This window comes from Pan paniscus, chromosome 14 (genome assembly GCF_029289425.2).
Source record: "Pan paniscus chromosome 14, NHGRI_mPanPan1-v2.0_pri, whole genome shotgun sequence".
In the NCBI taxonomy this organism is placed as follows: Eukaryota; Metazoa; Chordata; class Mammalia; order Primates; family Hominidae; genus Pan; species Pan paniscus.
In genome coordinates, this window is record NC_073263.2 from 3,192,997 (window position 1) to 3,211,895 (window position 18,899).

The following is an 18,899-nucleotide window of genomic DNA, read 5'->3' on the forward strand; positions in this document are numbered from 1 at the left end:
CCAGAACATTCCTACAAGGGTCTGAATGTTTGTCACTAACATAGGATTCCAGAACACCGCTGCTGGGGTCTAAATGTTTGTCCGTCACATAGGATTCCAGAACACTGCTATGAAGGTCTGAACGTTTGTTCCTCACTGGGGATTCCAGAAAAATCCTGCTGTGGTCTGAATGTTTGTCCCTCACACAGGATTCCAGAACACCGTTACGAGGGTTTGAATGTTTCTCCCTCACACAGAATTCCAGAACACTGCTACGAGCATATGAATGATTGTCTGCAACATAGTATTCCAAAACACTGTTACGAGTGTCTGAATGTTTGTCCCTCACATAGTATTCCAGAACACTGCTAAGATTCTCTGAATGTTTGCCACTCACGTAGGATTCCAGAACACTGCTATGAGTGTCAGAATGTTTGTCCCTCACATAGGATTCCAAAACACGCCTGCTGTGCTCTGAGTGTCAGTCCCTCATGTAGGATTCCAGAACAATCCTGCTGTGTTCTGAATGGTTGCCCCTCACATATAGTTACAGAACACTGCTGCTCGGTTCTGAGTGTTTGTCCATCACATGGGATTCCAGAACACAGCTGTGAGGGTCTGATTGTTTTTCCCTTACAAAGGATTGCAGAACACTGCTGCTGGGGTCTAAAAGTTTCTCCGTCACACACTATTCCAGAGCACTCCTACGAGGGTCTGAATGTTTGTCCCTCATTTAGGATTCCACAACACTTCTGCTGGGGTGTGAATGTTTGTCCCTCACACAAAATTGTAGAACACTGCTATGACGATCTGAATGATTGTCCCTCATTTAGGATTCCAGAACACTCCTGCTGTTTTCTGAGTGTTTGTCCCTCACATAGGATTCCAAAACTATCCTCCTGTCATCGGAATATTTGTCTGTCACATAGGGTTTCAGAACACTGCTGCAGGGTTCTGAGTGTTTGTCCCTCACATAGGATTCCAGAACACTGCTACGAAGGGTCTGAATGTTTGTCCCTCACATAGGATGCCAGAACACTGCTGCTGGGGTCTAGATTTTTGTCCGTCACACCGGATTCCAGAACCCTCCTATGAGGGTCTCAATGTCTGTTCCTCACAGGGGATTCCGGAACACTCCTGCTGTGGTCTCAATGTTTTTCCCTCACACAGGACTACAGAACACTGCTACGGGAGGCAGAATGTTTGTCCCTCACACAGAATTCCAGAACACTGGTACGAGTGTCTGAATGATTTTCCTTCACATAGGATTCCAGAACACTGTTGCTGGGGTCGTAATGTTTGTCCCTCACATAGGATCCTAGAATAGAGCTGCTGGGGTCTACAGGTATGTCCGTCGCATAGGATTCCAGAACACTGATGTTGGGTTCTGAGTGTTTCTCCCTCACATAGAATTCCAGAACACCGCTACGAGGGTCAGAATGTTTGTCCATAACATAGGATTCCTGAACAATCCCGCTGTTGTTTGAATGTTTGTCTCTCACATAGGATTCCTGAACACTGCTACAATTGTCTGAATGTTTGTCCCTCACATAATATTCCAGAACAATGCTACGACTGTCTGGACGTTTGTTCCTCACAGGGGATTACAGAACACTCCTGCTATGGCCTGAATGACTGTCCCTCACATAGGATTCCAGAACACTGCTATGAGGGTCTGAAAGTTTGTGCTTGACACAGAATTCCAGAACACTGCTACAAGGGTCTGAATGACTGTCCCTCACATAGGATTCCAAAACACTGCTGCTGGGGTCTACATGTATGTCCGTCAGATAGGATTCCAGAACACTGCTATTGGGTTCTGACTGTTTCTCCATCACATATAATTCCAGAACACTGCAACGAGCGTCTGAATGTTTGTCCCTAACATAGGATTCCAGAACACTCTAGCTGTTGTCTGTATGTTTGTCCCTCACATAGGATTCCAGAACACTGCTGCTGGTGTCTGAATGTTTGTCCCTCACATAGGATTCCAGAACAATGCTACGATTGTCTGAATGTTTGTCCATCACATACCATTCCAGAACACTGCTATGAAGGTCTGAATGTTTGTCCCTCACATGAGATTCCAGAACACTGCTACGATTGTCTGAATGCTTGTCCCTCACATAGGATTCCAGAACAATCCTGCTGTTGTCTGAATGTTTGTCCCTCACGTTGGATTCCAGAACACTGCTACCAGTGTCTGAATGTTTGTCCCTCACACGGGATTCCAGAACACTGCAATGACAGCTTGAATATTTGTCCCTCACACAGAATTCCAGAGCACTGCTATGGGGTTCTGAATGATTGTCCAACACATAGGATTCCAGAACACTGTTGTTGGGGTCTGAATGTTTGTCCCTCACACAGGATTCCAGAACACTGCTACGAGGGTCAGAATGATTTTCCATCACAGAGGATTTGAGAACACTCCTGCTGTGTTCTCAATGTTTGTCCCTCACATAGGATTTCAGAAAATTGCTATGAGGTTCTGAATGTTTTACCCTCACCAGAATTCCAGAACACTGCTACGAGAGTCTGAATGATTGTCCCTCACATAAGATTCCATAACACTGCTGCAGGCTTCTGAATGTTTGTCCCTCACATAGGATTCCAGAACCCCCCTGCAGGGGTCTGCATGTATGTCCGTCACATAGGTTTCCAGAACACTGCTGCTGTGTTCTGAATGTTTGTCCCTCACATAGGATTCCAGAACTCCCCTGCAGGGGTCTGCATGTATGTCCGTCACATAGGTTTCCAGAACACTGCTGCTGTGTTCTGAATGTTTCTACCTCACATAGAATTCCAGAACACTGCCACGATGGTCTGAATGTTTGTCCGCAACACAGGATTTCAGAACACTCCCGCTATTATTTGAATGTTTATCCCTCACATTAGATTCCAGAACACTGCTTCGAGGATCTGAATGTTTGTCCCTCACATAGGATTCCAGAACACTCCTTCTGTGCTCTCAATGTTTGTCCGTCACATAGGATTCCAGAACACTGCTACGAGGGTCTCAATGTTTTTCCTTCACATAGGATTCCAACACACTCCTGCTGTGTTCTGAGTGTTTGTCCCTCTCATAGGATTCCAGGGCAATCTTTCTGTGGTATGAATGTTTTTCCCTCACATAGGGTTCCAGAACAATGCTGCTGGGTTCGGAGTGTTTGTCTCTCACATAGGATTCCAGAACACTGCTACCAGTGTCTGAATGCTTGTCCCTCACATAGGATTCCGGAACACTTCTGCTGGGTTCTGAATGTTTGTCCCTCTCAAAGGATTCCAGAACTCTGGTACAAGTTTCTGAATGTCTGTCTCTCATATGTGATTCCATAACACTGCTTCAGTTGTCTAAATGTTTGTCCATCATATAGGTTTCCAGAACACTGCTAGGAGGATCTGAGTGTTTATTTCTCACAGGGAATTCCAGAAGACTCCTGCTGTTGTCTGAATGATTGTCTCTCACACAGGATTCCAGAAGACTGCAACGAGGGTCTGAATGTTTGAGCCTCATGTAGGATTCCAGAACAATGGTGCTGAGGTCTGAATCTTTGTCCCTGACATAGTGATTAAGAAAACTGCTAAGAGGGTCTGAATGTTTATCCCTCATGTAGGATTCCAGAACTCTGCTCCTGGGGTCTGAAAGTTTGTCTCTCACATAGGATTCCAGGACACTGCTGCTGGGGTGTACGTGTATCTCCATCATATAGGATTCCAGAACACTGCTGCTGGATTCTGAGTGTTTCTCCATCACATAGAATTCCAGAACACTGCCACGAGGGTCTGAGTGTTTGTCCATAACTTAGGATTCCAGAACACTCTCGCTGTTGTTTGAATGTTTGCCCCTCACATAGGATTCCAGAACACTGCTACTATTGTCTGAATGTTTGTCTCCTACATAGGATTCCAGAACAGTGCTGCTGGATTCTATATGTTTGTTCGTCACATAGGATTCCAGAACACCCCTACGACAGTCTGAATGTTTGTCACTCACAGGGGATTCCAGAACACTCCTGCTGTAGTCTGAGTGTTTGTCCCTCACATGGGTTTTCCAGAACACTCCTGCTGAGGTCTGAATGATTGTCCCTCACATAAGATTCCAGAAAACTGCTAAGAGGGTCTGAATGTCCCTCACATAGGATTTCAGAACACTGCTGCTGTGGTCTAAATCTTTGTCCGTCACATAGGATTCCAGAACACTGCCACGAGGGTCTGAATGTTTTTCCCACAGAGGGGATTCCAGAACGGTGTGGTCTGAATGTTTGTCCCTCATACTGGGTTCCCGAACACCGCTACGAGGGAATGAATGTTTGTCCCTCACAAAGGATTCCAGAAAACTGCTACGATTGTCTGAGTGTTTGCCCCTTACATAGGATTCCGGAACACAGCTATGAGGGTTTGATTGTTTGGCCCTCATGTAGGATTCCAAAACACTCTTACGGTTTTCAGTGTTTCTCCCTCACATAGGATTGCAGAACAATCCTGTCGTGTTCTGAATGTTTGTCCCTCATACAGAGTTCCAGAACACTGCTGCTCGGTTCTGAATGTTTTCCCTCACATAGGATTCCAGAACACCGCTGCTGGTGTCTACATGTATGTCCCTCCCACAGGATTCCAGAACACAGCTGATAGGTTCTACGTGTTTCTCCGTCACATAGAATTCCAGAACACTGCAACGAGGGTCTGAATGTTGGTCCATAACATAGGATTCCAGAAGATTCCCTCTGTTGTTTGAATGTTTGTCCCTCAAATAGGATTGCAGAACACTTCTGCTGTGGTCTAAAAATTTGTACCTCACAGAGGATTCCTGAATAGTACTAAGATTGTCTCAGTGTTTGTCCCTCACATAGGATTCAAAGCATTCCGACGAGGGTCTGAATGCTTGTCTCTCACATTGGATTACAGAACACTGCTACTATTGTCTGAATGTTTATCCCACACATGGGATTCCAGAACACTGCTTCGAGGGTCTGAATGTTTGTCCCTCACATAGGATTCCAGAACGTTGCTGCTGGGGTCTAAATGTTTGTCTCTCACTTAGGATTCCAGAACACTGCTACAGAGGTCTGAATGTTGGATCCTCACAGGGGATTCCAGAACACTCCTGCTGTGGTCTGAATGTCAATCACATGGGATTCCAGAACACTGCTACGAGGGTCTGAATGTTTGTCCCTCACATAGGATTCCAAAACACTCCTGCAGTATTCTGAGAGTTTGTTCCTCACATAGAATTCCAGAGCATACCAGATCTGGTCTGAATCTTTATCCCTTACATAATTTTCCAGAACACCGCTGCTTGGTTCTGAGAGTTTGTCTCTCAGATAGGATACCAGAACACTGCTACAAGGGTCTCAATATTTGTCCCTCACATTGCATTCCAGAATACTGCTGCTGGCGTCTAAATGTTTGTCAGTCACATATGATTTCAGAACACTGTTAGGGGATTCTGAATGTTTGTTCCTCACAGGAGATCCCAGAACACTCCTGCTGTGGTCTGAATGTTTCTCTCTAACATAGGATTCCAGAACACTGCTATGGGGGTCTGAATGTTTGTCCCTCACGCAGAAATCCAGGACACTGCTATGAGGATCTGAATGTTTGTCCCTTACATAGGATTCCAAAACACTCCTGCTGTTTTCTGAGTGTATGTTACTCACATAGGAGTCCAGAACAATCCTGCTGTTGTCTGAATATTTGTCCCTCACATAGGGTTCCTGAATGCTGCTGCTGGTTTCTGAGTGTCTGTCCCTCTTATAGGATTCCAGAACAATTCGACGAAGGTCTGAATGTTTGTCCCTCACATAGGATTCTAGAACACTGCTGCTGGGGTCTACAAGTACGTCCATCATATAGGATTCCAGAAAACTGCTGCTGGGTTCTCAGTGTTCCTCCCTCACACACAATTTCAGAACACTGCGATGAGCGTCTGAATGTTTGTCCATAACATAGGATTCTAGAACACTCCCGCTGTTGATTGAATGTTTTTCCCTCACAGAAGATTCCAGAACACTTGTGCTGGCTTCTGAATGTTTGTCCCTCACATAGGATTCCAAAACACTGCTACGATTGTCTGAATGTGTGTTCCTCACATACCATTCCAGAACACTGTTACTAGTGTCTGAATATTTGTCCTTAACGTAGGATTACAGAACTCTGTTATAATTGTCGGAAAGTTTGTCCCTCACATAGGATTCCAGAACACTTCTATGAGGGTCTGAATGTTTGTCCCTCACATAAAATGGCAAAACACTGAAGCTGTGTTCCGAGTATTTGTCCCTCACATAGGGACCCAGAAAAATGCTGCTGGGTTCTGTGTTTGCCCCTCATATAGGATTCCAGAACACTGCTACTAGTGTCTGAATGTTTGTCCCTCACATAGCACTCCAGAACACTGCTGCTGGGGTCTCAATGTTTGTCAGTCACATAGGATTCCAGAACACTGCTATGATAGCCTGAATGTTTGTTCTTCATAGAGGATTCCAGAATACTCCTGTTGTGATCTGAATATTTGTCCCTCACACTGGACTCCAGAACACTGCTACGGGGGTCTGAATGATTGTCCCTCAGGCAATATTCCAGAACACTGCTGCTGGGGTCTGAATGATTGTTCCTCACGTAGCATTCCACAGCACTGCTTCTGGGGTCTACATGTATGTCCACCACATAGGATTCCAGAACACTGCAGCTGAGTTCTGAGTGTTTCTCCCTCACATAGAATTCTAGAACACTGTGACGAGAACCTGAATGTTTGTCTGTAACGTAGGATTCCAGAACACTCCCGCTGTTGTTTGAATGTTTGTCCCTCACATAGGATTCCAGAACACTGCTGCTTGGATCAGAAAGTTTGTCCCTCACACAGGATTCCAGAACACTGCTACGATTGTCTGAATATTTCTCCCTCACATAAGATTCCAGAACACTGCTGCTGGGGTTTAAATGTTTGTCTGACACATAGGATTCCAGAACACTGCTACGGGGTTCTGAAAGTTTGTTCCTCACAGGTGATTCCAGAACACTCCTTTTGTGGTCTGAATGTTGGCCCTGAAGCAGAATTCCAGAACAGTGGTGTGTGGGTCTGAATGATTGTCCCTTACATCGATGCCAGAACACTGCTGCAGGGGTCTGAATGTTTGTCCCTCACATAGGATTCCAGAAAACTTCTAAAAGGATCTGAATGCTTGTCCCTCACACAGAATTCCAGAGCACTGCTATGAGGGTCTGAATGATTGCAAATCACATAGGATTCCAGAACACTGCTGCAGGGGTCTGAACATTTGTCAATCACATAGGATTCCAGAACACTGCTGCTGGGGTCTACATACATGTCCATCACATAGGTTTCCAGAACACTGCTGCAGGGTCTAAATGTTAGTCCGTCACATAGGATTCCAGAACAATGCTACGAGGGTCTGAATGTTTGTCCGAAACATAGAATTCCATAATTCTCCCGCCGTTGTTTGAATGTTTGTCCCATACATAGTATTCGAAAACACTACATCTGGGGTCCGAATGTTTGTCTCTCATATAGGATTCCAGAACATCCCTGTCGTGATCTGAATGTTCGTCCTCACACAGAATTGCAGAACACTGCTACGAGTGTCTGAGTGATTGTCCCTCACGTCGGATTCCAGAACACTGCTGCTGGGGTCTGAATTTTCTCCCTCACATAGAATTCTGAAGGGGTGGGTTGCCCCTCCACACCTGTGGGTTTTTCTTGTTAGGTGGAATGAGAGACTTGGAAAAGAAAAAGACACAGAGACAAAGTATAGAGAAAGAAATAAGGGGACCCAGGGAACCAGCGTTCAGCATATGGAGGATCCCGCCAGCCTCTGAGTTCCCTTAGTATTTATTGATCATTTGTGGGTGTTTCTCCGAGAGGGGGATGTGTCAGGGTCATAAGACAATAGTGGGGAGAGGGTCAGCAGACAAACACGTGAACAAAGGTCTTTGCATCATAGACAAGGTAAAGAATCAAGTGCTGTGCTTTTAGATATGCATACACATAAACATCTCAATGCTTTACAAAGCAGTATTGCTGCCCTCATGTCCCACCTCCAGCCCTAAGGCGGTTTTTCCCTATCTCAGTAGATGGAACGTACAATCGGGTTTTATTCCACGACATTCCATTGCCCATGGACGGGCAGGAGACAGATGCCTTCCTCTTGTCTCAACTGCAAGAGGCATGCCTTCCTCTTATACTAATCCTCCTCAGCACAGACCATTTACGGGTGTCGGGCTGGGGGACGGTCAGGTCTTTCCCTTCCCATAAGGCCATATTTCAGACTATCCCATGGGGAGATACCTTGGACAATACCTGGCTTTCCTAGGCAGAGGTCCCTGCGGCCTTCCGCAGTTTTTGTGTCCCTGGGTACTTGAGATTAGGGAGTAGTGATGACTCTTAAGGAGCATGCTGCCTTCAAGCAACTGTTTAACAAAGCACATCTTGCACAATACTTAATCCATTTAACCCTGATTTTGACACAGCACATATTTCAGAGAGCACGGGGTTGGGAGTAAGGTCATAGATTAACAGAATCTCAAGGCAGAATAATTTTTCTTAGAACAGAACAAAATGGAGTCTCCTATGTCTACTTCTTTCTACACAGACACAGTAACAATCTGATCTCTCCTGCTTTTCCCCACATTTCCCCCTTTTCTTTTCGACAAAACCGCCATCGTCATCATGGCCCATTCTCGATGGTCGCTGTCTCTTCCGAGCTGTTGGGTACAGCTGCAGACCAACAACAGACAAAACAGGCACACAAGGATTAATATGAGATTTACAATCGTAGTACTTCCGATGGTCTTAACCCAAGTGACAGGGTTAAGATTTGCGAGGCCATCAGCAACTCCTGCAATTGCCTCAGTTCCTGGCACCAAATTTAAATGGGCTTTTGATGCTTTGAAAATTTGTTCTTTTAATTTGGAAATGTCTAAAGTGAGATTATCTTCTCTTCCCTGTAGATGACGTCTAACCATGTCCCAGTGATGCTCAGACTCATTATAAATTTGGGGTGTAATACGAAAATCTGATGTATTCCAGTCACACTGTAACTGGAAACGATGTTCTAAGCTCATGAGTCTGTCTCCCATCCAAATGACAGTTTGTCTAAGATCATTAATTTGATTTGCCAATTTTTGATCAATACCAGATTGTGAATTCCACAATCATGTAGAATTTTTTTGTCAATCATTAACAAAGTTTACTGACTGAACAGAAGAGTGCAATGCAACTCCTGCCACAGCAGCCATAGCTGTGACTGCAATTAATCCCATAATCACTGCAATTAAAGTAAAAATGAATCTTTTGGATCTATTTAAAACGCCTTTTAATACTTCAGTCAAAATATGGACGGATGGCGAGGCCTCCCATGGTTGGTCCATGGACACAGGGATCCACACGCCTTCTCTTGCTTTCACCAGCAGAATACGGTGTTGCCAATTAAAAGTTGAATCAATGCAAGTAAACAATCTACAATTTTCACAGGTTATAGTTTGAGAGTCTGGTTTAATAACTATATTTCCTACAACTAGCATATAAGGGGGCTTTACACAACTTCGTAAAGGAACCGTTAGACTGGAATTTAGGTAGATAGTATAAAATGGCTTACGATCTCTTGTTTCTAAAGTTTGATTTCCAGACCAAATCCTAATGTGGTATGAGGCTGCAGTAAGCCTCCACAATTCTGGATGTTCAGGACCAGAAACAGGACTTATTATTTTTGGTCTTGGGGTAGAGATTCCTTTTTATCCCCATACCCAAGGGTGGAAAGACTGTAATTTTTTATGCTTATGTTTGTCTAGACTTTCTGTTAAGTCGCTATCAACAGCTGGACTCACTTGTGCACTTGGACATGACTGAGTTTGTCCTGAGCAATTGTGGTAGAATTGACCTCGAGGTGCCCAATCTATAACAGTTCGGAATTCATTGTTTTGTAATATCACCGCACTATTGGCCACACGTTCTTCCCAAACTAAAACTTCTGTATTTTTTGATCCTTTGGGAATTTCCTTGGGGCAAGGTTTCCCTTTAGGTCTAAATTTTAATGATCTTTGATAAGAAAAGTCTTGTAAATAATTTACCCTTGGCCTGAGTGACATCCCGCTTACCATGTGATAAGTGAGTCTACTGTTAGGACCGGCAGTAGGTACTTCTACCAACCAATTTTGGAATGCAGGCATTAAGCATCCTGGTGCTCTTCCTAGGCAAATAGGAGAATAACGATACCCAATGGAAATATTTATCATCATCCCTTCTTCCTCAGGTTTGGCAGGGCAGTGATCATCTGTGGGGCCAGGTACCCATACACTGTCCTTAATATTTAATTCTATAGGATTATCCATCCATGTAAGTGGTGTTACCGTCTCCGTAGAGGCGCTTTTCTTTGCATCTCTAACGGGTTCATTGTAGAACTTCAAATGTCTAGTAGGTATCCAAACAGGAAGCTGATTTTCTCCTGGTGAAACACAAGCAAAACGTCTCCCCCACGTTATTACCTCCCCTGTTTCCCATGTCTTATTTTTATTATCTTTCCACCAAATCAGTTTTCCTCCATGTGGGCTGTTCTTTTTACCAGTAAGATGTTGTTCTGCAGAAATAGTAGTCTGATTTCTATAAATGTTTAAAAAATTTAAAGTATAGAGTGCTAGATTAAGTTGCATCTGAGGAGTGGTACACTCCTTACTGTCTCCTCCTTCTTTTTGTTTAACTAATTGAGTTTTGAGTGTTCTATTAGTTCTTTCAACTATGGCCTGTCCTTGGGAATTATAAGGAATTCCTGTTGTATGTGAAATTTTCCATTGACTTGAGAATTTTTGGAAAGCTTTACTACAATATCCTGGTCCATTGTCAGTTTTGATTTTTTCTGGAACTCCCATTACAGTACAACAAGACAATAAATGTTTTTTAACATGGGAAGTACTTTCTCCTGTTTGGCAACTTGCCCATATGAAATTTGAATGTTTCAACTGTTACATGAACATATGATAATCTTCCAAATGAAGGTACATGTGTGACATCCATTTGCCATAATGCATTAGGACACTGACCGCTGGGATTAACTCCTGCCTCTTGAGTGGGCAGGTGTAAGACTTGACACTGGGTGCAATGTTGTACAATATCTTTTGCCTGTTTCCATGTGACATCAAATTTGTTTTTTAATCCTGCTGCATTTACATGAGTCAAAGCATGAAGTTCTTGTGCTTTTATGAATGCAGATGATACCAGTAAGTCAGCTTGTTCATTTGCTTTAGTCAAAGGCCCTGGTAAATTAGTGTGTGCTCGAATATGAGTAATATAAAATGGGAAATTTCTTTTTCTTACAGTTTGTTGTAATAAATTGAATAGCCGGTTTAACTGATCGTCCATGCTATATTTAATTAGAGCTGTCTCAACATCCCTTGTAGCCTGTACTACATATGCAGAATCTGATATAATATTGATAGGTTGATCAAAATCTTGGAACACTGATTCCAACCAACTCTGCTCTTTGAGCCGATTGAAATGGAGTTGTGATTACTCTTTCTTTTGGCCCTGTGTAAGCTGCTTTTCCATTGCTGGAACCATCAGTAAATACTGTTAGAGCATTTTCTAAAGGTTCACATCTGGTAATTTTAGGTAGAATCCAAGTAGTTAATTTTAAAAAATTGGAAGATTTTTGTTTTCGGGTAATGATTATCAATAATTTCCACAAAATTAGCAAGTTCAATTTGCCATGCACCAGAATTGATAAAGGCTTGTCTAATTTGTTTCTTGGTTAAAGGGACAACTATTTTGTCTGGGTCATTTCCACATAATTTTATTATTCGTAATCTTGTCTGACCAATTAATGTAGCTATTTGATCCAAATACAATTTAAAAGTCTTAACTGTACTGTGAGGAAGGAATGACCACTCCACAAGATCAGTATCTTGAACAATGATGCCTGTTGGAGAATGTGCAGTAGCAAACATCAAAAGTTGGAGTGGGGCTAAGGGATCTATTCTATTTATTTGCACTGACTGAAATTTTTCTTCCACTAATTTAATTTCTTTTGTTGCCTCTGGGGTTAACATTCTTTACTATTTAAGTCTGAGTCTCCTCTTAAGATAGAGAACAAATTTGACATGGCATAAGTAGGAATGCCTAGAGTTGGCCAAATCCAATTAATATCTCCTAGCAATTTTTGAAAATCATTTAGTGTTTTTAATGTGTCTTTTCTTTTTTCTATTTTTTGTGGCTTAATTTTTCTATTTTCTATCTGCATCCCTAAATAATGAAAAGGAGTAGAGGTTTGGATATTATCAGATGCTATTGCCAGTCCTGCGTTGGCAACCTCTGCTTGTAGAAATGTATAACAGTCAATTAATTTATCTCTTGTTTCTGCAGCACATAAAATATCATCAAAATAATGAATGATATAACAGTCTGAAAACTTGTCTCTAACTGGTTGAAGAGCGCGACCTACAAAAGTCTGACAAATAGTTGGACTATTAAGCATTCCCTGAGGTAACACTTTCCACTGAAACCTGGTGGCTGGTTCTTTATTATTTATGGCTGGTATAGTAAAGGCAAATTTTTAGCAATCCTGCTCTGCCAGAGGGATGGTAAAAAAGCAATCCTTTAGATCAATTATAATTAAAGGCCAGTCTTTTGGGATCATGGCCGGAGAGGGCAACCCGGGTTGGAGAGGCCTCATGGGTTGAATTACGGCGTTTATGGCCCTTAAGTCAGTTAACATACGCCATTTGCCAGATTTCTTCTGAATTACAAACACAGGAGAATTCCAAGGCGAGAATGAAGGCTCAATATGTCCCTTTTCTAATTGTTCATTTGCTAATAAATGTAAAGTCTCCAGTTTTTGTTTTGGTAGCAGCCACTGATTCACCCACACCAGTTTTTCTCTTTTCCAAGTTAATGCTATGGGTTTAGGAGGCTCTACAGTGGCCGCCCCTAAAAAGGATACCCTAATTCCTTCTCTTTCTTGATTTATTTTAGCCTCAACTGGAACTTTAATGCCATCTTCATTTTATTCCTAGTCCCTTTCCTGGTATATATCCCATCTTGGTCATGATTTTTTGACTCGTGGGGCTATATAATGGAGTGGGCATAGTGATTTCCGCACCCCATTGTTGTAATAAGTCTTGACCCCACAGATTAAGAGGAATTGAAGTAATCATTGGCTGAACAGTACTTTCTTGATTATCTGGCCCTAAACAATGTAAAATCTCACTACTTTGATACACTTCTGAGGCTGTGCCTACGCCGACAAGTCCTGTAACAGTCTTTTGTTTAGGCCATTTTTTTGGCCAGTGATTTAAAGCAATGATAGAGACATCTGCTCCAGTGTCTACTAACCCTTCAAACTGTTTTCCTTGAATAATGGCCTTACACACAGGTCTGTTTTCTGAGACCTGACTTGCCCAATATGCAGCCTTTCCTGTCAGATCAGTGCTTCCAAACACTCCTGTTCTTTTTATTTCACTATTTCCAACCTTAATATAAGGCAGGAGTAATAATTGAGCAATCCTGTATCCTGGACTGGCATTCCAAGGAATTGAAGAGCTAATAACCAATTGAATTTCGCCTTTATAGTCTGAATCAACCACACCAGCATGAATTTGAACTCCCTTTAGATTTAGACTTGATCTTCCCAAGATTAGTCCTACAGTCCCCTCAGGCAGTGGGCCACATACCCTTGTGGGGATTTTTTATTTGGGGGTTCCCCTGGAAGCAGAGAGACTGCTTGTATAGTACATAAATCTACTTCTGCACTGCAGCTTGTGGCAGGGGAAAATTGTTGTATTGTGGTAACTGGCTTATTCCTTGAAACACTTGGGACAGTGGGGGTTGTTGTCCCTGAAAACCCTGAGGAACAAATGGCTGAATTGGGAATGCCCCAGTTTGTTGTGGAGCCTGAGGCTGGCCCCTTTGCTCGTTTCCTGACAATGGTTGCCTATTTTTATCAAATTTAGAACGGCATTGACTAGCCCAATGTTTTCCTTTTTTACATCTTGGACATAAGTCAGGTGGCTCTCTACCTGTTGTTGTAGTAGCTTGAATAGTTATATTCTGTTTATTTAAGACTGGGCAATTCTTTTTTAAATGATGAATTTGACCACAATTATAATATTTCCCTCCAAATGTTCTAACTTGTCCTCCTAAAACAACTCATGTTATTGCTTGAGCCATAAGCATAGCTTTATGCATACCTCCTCCGATTCCATCACAGGCTTTTACATATTCTGAGATTACATCTGATCCTGCGGGAAACTTTCCTTTCAATGGCTTAATGGCCGACTGACACTCAGGATTGGCATTTTCGTATACCATCAACTCCACTATGACCTTAAGGGCTTTTTCATTGGCAATTGACTTTTGAGCAACATCTTGGAGCCTTGCCACAAAATCAGGGTAGGGCTCTTTTGAACCTTGTCTTACTGTATTAAATGAGGGGCAGGCACTTCCTGGGTCTTGGATTTTTTCCCAGGCTTTAAGGCAGATAGCTCTAACTTGCTCAATGTCCTCATTTTGCATTAATGCTTGTTGACTAATAGTGCTCCAATTTTGACCTGTTCCTAATAATTGATCTGCATCTATGTTAACTGGAGGATTGGCAGACCTATTTCTTCGGACCTGTTCTTGTGCACCATCAATCCACCAAGTCTTAAATTGCAAAAAATTGAGACGGTGAGAGAGACGATTTTGCCAGAATCTCCCAATCATAAGGAATGAGTCTATGTCCATGAGCAATGGAATCTAATAATGTCCTCAAATAAAGGGAGTTGGGTCCATACTGTTTTACTCCCTCTTTCATGTCTTTTAGCATTTTTATCGAGAAAGATTTGTATCTGGCCTCAACTGTGAGAGGCTCTCCCTCTTGGGCTCCTTCTCCAGGTGGCATCGGTTCTAACATTACTGGGAATTGCCATGCCTCAGTATCTCCTTCCTTTCTTGATTTATCAATAATTTCATGTAATTCACTACCCTGTCTACTAGGTGGTGCCATAGGATTAAGTCTCCTAGTGGGCGGCTGAGGGTATGGTGCCCTGCACTGTGGTGCTGGGGGCATTCCTGGATATCCATACTGACTTTCTGGGGGTGGTCGATACTGAAGTTCGGCCAGCGGCCAGTATTGATAAGCTACTGGCAGTTGGGTCTTATTTTCTCTAACCTGCGTTTGAGGTTGTAATGTTACGGGCACCTGACCTGCTGGAAGAGGACTTGGCCCTCGTGGTTTAGACTCTGATGGCCCCACTAATTCTGGACCTTTTCCTTCTAATTTTAACGTTTTAGGATATATCACCTCCTGTAATTGATTATAGTCAACATTTTGCGTTGACTGAGCCATTACCGGCTCTGCTACATATTCGCAATGTAAACTTTCCGTTTCTTTCTGGGATTTTTTCCTTGTCTTTTCTTTACAATCTATTACACAGCTTCCAGGGGCATCAGAAACTGAAACACTATCTTATTCCGTTTGAAATGGTTCTAAAGCTGCTTTAATAGTGGCCCAATCATTCCATACTGTAAGTGGAATGATATTACTCTTCCTTCCTGCTTGTTTTAGTTCCTTGCCAATTCTTTTCCAATCTTTTAGATCTAAAGTTCCTTGTTCTGGAAACCATGGGCAAAATTTTTCTATTATTTGAAATAGCTTGATTAGATTTTTTGTAGATACTCTAACTCCCCCTCTTTTTAAAATAATTTTAATAAAGCTGAGATAAGAGGCATATTTACTTTTAGTTTTACTTTTAGTTTGCCACATTATCACCCTAACTTCTTCCGAGTGCACAAGCTTACCGTAAGTCTGACTGTAGACGCACTTGGGATCTCTCTTCGACTTGTCCTCAATGACCACGCTCGAGCGTAACTTCACCCTAGAGAAAAGCCTCCACGTTGGGCACCAGATGAAGGGGTGGGTTGCCCCTCCACACCTGTGGGTGTTTCTCATTAGGTGGAACGAGAGACTTGGAAAATAAAAAGACACAGAGACAAAGTATAGAGAAAGAAATAAGGGGACCCAGGGAACCAGCGTTCAGCATATGGAGGATCCCGCCAGCCTCTGAGTTCCCTTAGTATTTATTGATCATTTGTGGGTGTTTCTCCGAGGGGGGGATGTTTCAGGGTCATAAGACAATAGTGGGGAGAGGGTCAGCAGAGAAACACGTGAACAAAGGTCTTTGCATCATAGACAAGGTAAAGAATCAAGTGCTGTGCTTTTAGATATGCATACACATAAACATCTCAATGCTTTACAAAGCAGTATTGCTGCCCTCATGTCCCACCTCCAGCCCTAAGGCGGTTTTTCCCTATCTCAGTAGATGGAACGTACAATCGGGTTTTATACCGAGACATTCCATTGCCCATGGACGGGCAGGAGACAGATGCCTTCCTCTTGTCTCAACTGCAAGAGGCATGCCTTCCTCTTATACTAATCCTCCTCAGCACAGACCATTTACGGGTGTCGGGCTGGGAGACGATCAGGTCTTTCCCTTCCCATGAGGCCATGTTTCAAACTATCCCATGGGGAGAAACCTTGGACAATACCTGGCTTTCCTAGGCAGAGGTCCCTGCGGCCTTCCGCAGATTTTGTGTCCCTGGGTACTTGAGATTAGGGAGTAGTGATGACTCTTAAGGAGCATGCTGCCTTCAAGCATCTGTTTAAAAAGCACATCTTGCACAACACTTAGTCCATTTAACCCTGAGTTTGACACAGCATATATTTCAGAGAGCACGGGGTTGGGGGTAAGGTCATAGATTAACAGAACCTCAAGGCAGAAGAATTTTTCTTAGTACAGAACAAAATGGAGACTCCTATGTCTACTTCTTTCTACACAGACACAGTAACAATCTGATCTCTCTTGCTTTTCCCCACAGAATTCCAGAGCATTGCAACGAGGGTCTGAATGTTTGCATGAAACATATGATTCCAGGACACTAGTGCTGTTGTTTCAATGTTTGTCCCACACATATGATTCGAAAACACTACTGCTGGGGTCTGAGTATTTGTCCCTCACATAGGGTTCCAGAACACTGCTACGAGGGTCTGAATGATTGTCCCTCACATAGGATTCCAGAACACTACCGCTGGGGTCAAAATGTTTTTCTGTCACAAAGGATTCCAGAACACTGCTACGAGGGTCTGCATGTTCGTTTCTTACGAGGTATTCCAGAACACTCCTGCTGTCGTCTGAATGTCCCTCACACAGGATTCCGGAATACTACTATGAGTGTCTGAATATTTGTCCCTCAAAGAGAATTCCAGGACACTGCTACGAGGTTCGGAATGATTGTCCATCACATAGGATTCCAGAACACTGCTGCTGGGCTCTTATGTTTGTCCCTCACTTAGGATACCAGAACACTCCTACTATTATCTGAAAGTTTGTCCTTCACATAGAGTACCAGAACACTGCTACGATGGTCTGAATGTTCGTACCACACTTGGGATTCCAGAACACTCCTGCTGGAGTCTAAATGTTTGTCCTTCACATAGGATTCCAGAACACTGCTACGTGGATCTCAATGTTTGTTCCTCACAGTAGTTTCCACAACACTCTTGCTGTGGTCTGAATATTTGTAAATCACATTGGATTCCAGAACACTGCTACGAGGGTCTGTATGTTTGTCCCTCACATAGGATTCCAAAACACTCCTGCTGTGTTCTGAATGTGTGTCCAACACATAGGATTCCAGAGCAATCCTACTCTGGTCTGAATGTTTGTCTATTACATAGTTTTCCAGAACACTGCTGCTTGGTTCCGAGTGTTTATTCCTCACATAGGATTCCAGAACACTGCTACTAGGTTCTGAATGTTTCTCCCTCACATAGGATTCCAGAACACTCCTGTGGCGGTCTGAATGTTTGTCCGTCACATTGGATTCCAGAACACCGCTACGAGGGTCTGAATGTTTGTCTCTCACACAGAATTCCAGAACACTGCTACGAGGGTGTGAATGATTGTCCCTCACATAGGATTCCAGAACACTCCTGCTGTGGTCTGAAAGTTTGTCCCTCACATAGCATTCAAGAATACTGCTGCTGGGTTCTGAGTGTTTGTCCCTCACATAGGATTCCAGAACACTGTTACCATTGTCTGAATGTTTGTCCCTCGCATAGGATTCCAGAACACTGCTGCTGGGGTCTAAAAGTTTGTCTGTCACGTAGGATTCCAGAACACTGCTACGACTGTCTAAACGTTTGTTCCTCACAGAGGATTCCAGAACACTACTGCTGTTGTCTGAATGTCCCTCACAAAGGATTTCAGAACACTGCTACGAGGGTCTGAGTGTTTTTCCCTCACACAGAATTCCAGAACACTGCTATGAGGGACTGAATGATTCTCCCACACACAGAATTCCAGAACACTGTTACGAATTTCTGAATGATTGTCACTCACATAGGATTGCAGAACACTGCTTCTGGGGTCTGAATCTTTGTCTCTCACATAGGATTCTGGAACACTTCCGCTGGGGTCTACATGTATGTCCATCACATGGGATTCTAGAACACTGCTGCTGGGATCTGAGTGTTTCTCACTCACATAGAACTCCAGATCACTGTGAAGAATGTTGGAATGTTTGTCCATAATATAGGATGTCAGAACAATCCCGCAGTTGTTTGAGTGTTTTTCCCTCACATAGGATTGCAGAACACTGTCCCTGGGGTCCGAATGTTTGGCCCACACATAGGTTTCCAGAACACTGCTAGGATTGTCTGAATTTTTGTCCCTCACTTAGGATTCCAGAACAATGCTACGAGTGTCTGAATGATTGCCCCTCACATAGGATTCCAGGACATTGCTGCTGTGATCTAAATGTTTGCCCATCACATAGGATTCCAGAAGACCATTACGAGGGTATGAATGTTTCTTCCTCACAGGGGATTGCAGAACACTCCTGCTGTGGTCTGAATGTTTGTTCCTCACATAGGATT

General features: G+C 43.1%; 1 pseudogene; it reads right to left on the reverse strand.

The window, feature by feature from the left end:
* Positions 1-13,625: 13,625 nt before the first annotated feature.
* On the reverse strand, positions 13,626-15,728 carry LOC129393855 (endogenous retrovirus group K member 8 Gag polyprotein-like; annotated as a pseudogene).
* Positions 15,729-18,899: the final 3,171 nt, after the last annotated feature.